The sequence below is a fragment of the Balaenoptera ricei genome, chromosome 4 (assembly GCF_028023285.1).
Source record: "Balaenoptera ricei isolate mBalRic1 chromosome 4, mBalRic1.hap2, whole genome shotgun sequence".
Taxonomy (NCBI): Eukaryota; Metazoa; Chordata; class Mammalia; order Artiodactyla; family Balaenopteridae; genus Balaenoptera; species Balaenoptera ricei.
This window is the reverse complement of record NC_082642.1, coordinates 16,882,501-16,885,919: the sequence shown is the minus strand read 5'-3', so window position 1 is coordinate 16,885,919 and position 3,419 is coordinate 16,882,501.

The window sequence follows — 3,419 nt, the reverse complement described above, 5'->3', positions numbered from 1 at the left end:
TTAGGATGAGTGGTCAAAGAGTTTATAGCCTCACTATGTCTAGTGAGGTGTCACCAAGCAAATAATATAACAGCCCAAAACCTTCACAAAGATGCAAATAATCACAAACATTATTTTCGTTTCTAATATTACAATATCATTTTTGGTTCTGTCCTTTCCTACGAGTATAGCATCCCTTAGAGGGGGTCAATGGGCACAGGTCAACTAGGAACTTCAGTCAGGCTGTCGTACACAGGCAAAGTCACACTCAGATTTATCTTGGTACGTGGGTTAGCACCACTCATATCTCACACAGCCAGAACAGGTACTTTAAGGGGTGTCAGATAGCCTTCAGAAAGCCTTCCTGAATCTCTCGGGGCTTAGCTGAAAGCCTCAAGTTTCTTCTCCTCAACAGACTGAAGACCAGGGGTTGGCACACTTTTGATGCAAAAGGTCAGATAGTAAATACTTTGGGGTCTGGGGGTCATGTGATCTCTGTTGCAACTATCCGACTTTGGCATGAAAGTAGCGACAGACATATGTAAACAAACAACTGTGGCTCTGGTCCAGTCAATTATGAGAACAGGTGGCCAGCTGATTTTGGTCCATGATCTATATTTCACCAACCCCTGCTCTAGGCCATAGCAGGCTTCCTGCTGTGAAAAACCCTCCCATGTTTGCATGGCCTTGACATGCTGCTTCCTACACGTTGTACCTACATCCTTAAAGCCAAGTAAACTGTTGGTTTGCTTTCCCACCATCTGTGTGAGCTCCATCATTTCCATGCAATGAGCACTAACTTCCCCTCCTTCCCTGGGCAGCAGCTAAAGGGCTGCATGCAATAGCTCCTTAAAAGTGGGCAAGGGAAACATGAAGGCTGGGAGACAGTGTGTTGCTGCAGAGATAGAGCCTTAGAGCTTCTGATTATAGGTCAGCTCATCAGAAAGAGTCAGATCCCACAGAGATGGTTTTAAAGGCGCAGTGTCAGCTGATGGGGTGAGGAGGTGGGGTGCGGATGCCAAGGGCAGAGCCCACAGAGGAGGCGTGGATTCCGAGGGCGGAGCCCATGGAGGAGGGGTTGAGGCAGTCCTCAGCCAGTCCCAAACCAGGCCAGCAGCTGGTATGGACATGAACATGAAGGTGGATGTGGCCAGAGGTTGAGTTGGCGCCTGAGAAGAAGCCAGAAGATGAGCAGCTATAAAGCTGGACCCCAGACTGTGAGGAGGGGTAATAAGATGGTAGCTACAGCACCCCTCTGCCAAAGTCACAGGCTGAAGCCCCTTTCTGCTTGAACACAGCAGACTAGGAGCTGGGGAGAATTTGGCAATGTATACTTCAGCCCTCTAAGAAGCTACCCTCAAATCCCCTTAGAAAAACTACTTTCATAAACTGTATAGATCTAACTTTTTATCTTTGAAAAAAAAAAGTGGAAAGAAAAACAAAGGCTTTGAAATGCTGAACTTCAATTCCCTGGGAAAAGCTGCTAGTAAATAAACTATACAGAGCTACCATTTTTTTCCTTTGAGAGAAAGAGAGGAAAGTGAGTTCCGAAAACAAAACCTTTGATATAAAGTCTTTGAAACAGCCCACCTCTGCTCCAAAACTGGTCCAGCCAGTCTAGAAAAGCCAGCAATAAACAAATAGGTGCAGAGGAAACAAAGTGTTATTTGCTTGCTGCCTTATAACTTGATCTGTAAAAGACATCCTCCCATGAGGGGAGGTGGAGGGAGATGGATTGGGAGTTTGGGATTAGCAGATGCAAACTACTATGCAGGGATGGATAAGGAATTCCCTGGTAGTCCAGTGGTTAGGATTCTGCACTTCCACTGCAGAGGGCACAGATTTTGATCCCTGGTCTGGGAGCTAAGATCCCGCATGCCTCGTGGTCAAAAAAAAAAAAAAAAGGAATGGATAAACAACAAAGTCCTACTATATAGCATAGGGAACTATATTCAACATCCTGTGATAAACCATAATGGCAAAGAATATGAAAAAGAATGTGTATATATATGTATAACTGAATCACTTTGCTGTACAGCAGAAATTAACACAACTTTGTAAATTAACTATACTTCAATAAAATTTTTTTAAAAGATGTCTTCCCATGAAGAAGTTACAGAAAAGACCCTCCAACTTCCTCCACCTGCCAACCCCCTCCCCACCCCAGGCCTTGTGGCATAGACATAAATACCCTCTGGGCAGGGAAAAAGGATTTATGGGTCAAAGGTTGATATCCTACTCCTATCATTTCCAAATAGTAACTGACATTCCAGTTAATTAATATGAAAATTAATTAATGTGAAATACTCTCCACAACTGCTGTAGCATAGCTAATTCAAGGTTTAAGTAACAAAAATTCTGTCTGTGGTGGTTGATTTTTGAGTTCAGGTTTACATGGAAAGTATATCTGGGCTCAAACTCTGCCCTCAAGTGTTAATAAGCTGAATAAGCAGGTGTGTCCTTTCCGGGTAAGTATGTATCTTGTGGAGGGTGTTTGTTTATGTCTTGTTCTGAGCTTCACCTGTGCCTCACACATCCAGAAGTGTAGTACAAGCTGGACCTCTCCTTACCAGTCCAGCCCACATCCTTCAAACCAAGTAAACTTTATCTCCATTAGTTGTGTGAGTTTGATCATTTACCCAACGTGTGCTCACATCCCATAATTTAAAACAGAAAGGAGAGTGGGACTTGGATCAATGTAGCATTATAAGTACAAAATTTGAAACCCCCTTTCTTTCCTCCAATCTGAGCACATGGTAATGACAGACAAAATATAAAAGGAAACTGCTAAAATCATAGCCAAGTTCAAAATCAGGATGACTGTGTCTATCAATGTGAAATGGAAGAGAAATCCAAAGTGGTGAGTAGAAGCTAGAACTTCTGTCTCGCTAAGCTCTGGATTAGTCTGGGATGTCTGAAAATTTCATTCTTGCAGATTGAGTAGGAAGTATATGTTTTGAACACCAGTTGAGGGACCCAAACCAGCTCACTGCCCAGGGTTTTTAGGAAAGATTTTCTTCCAAATAAAGCACTCGTGAGAAAAAGGTTCCATTTTCTGCCTACATCTCGCATTTTATCTGGGATGTTCCTGTGCAAAGACAGGATGCCTGAAGCTGAGACAACATCTTGTAACTATCGAGGAAAAAGAGACAACCTGGAATCCTGATATTGCTGGACCACTCAATGAACTCTGGACCACCCAGTCTCTGTAGTTCTAAAGTAAGTAATAAATGTCATATGGTTTAACCAGTGTTGGTTGGATTTCCTCTTACACGAAGTCAAATGCATCCTAATTGAAATGTATGTGTGGATGGAACAAGACCTCCCTCTTGACGATGACGAGTCTTCCAAAACACATGAGGAAACCAAATGCAATAAAAGACAGAAAACAAAATAAACTAATAAATAATCAAATATGAATTCACCCCAGATGAAAGGAA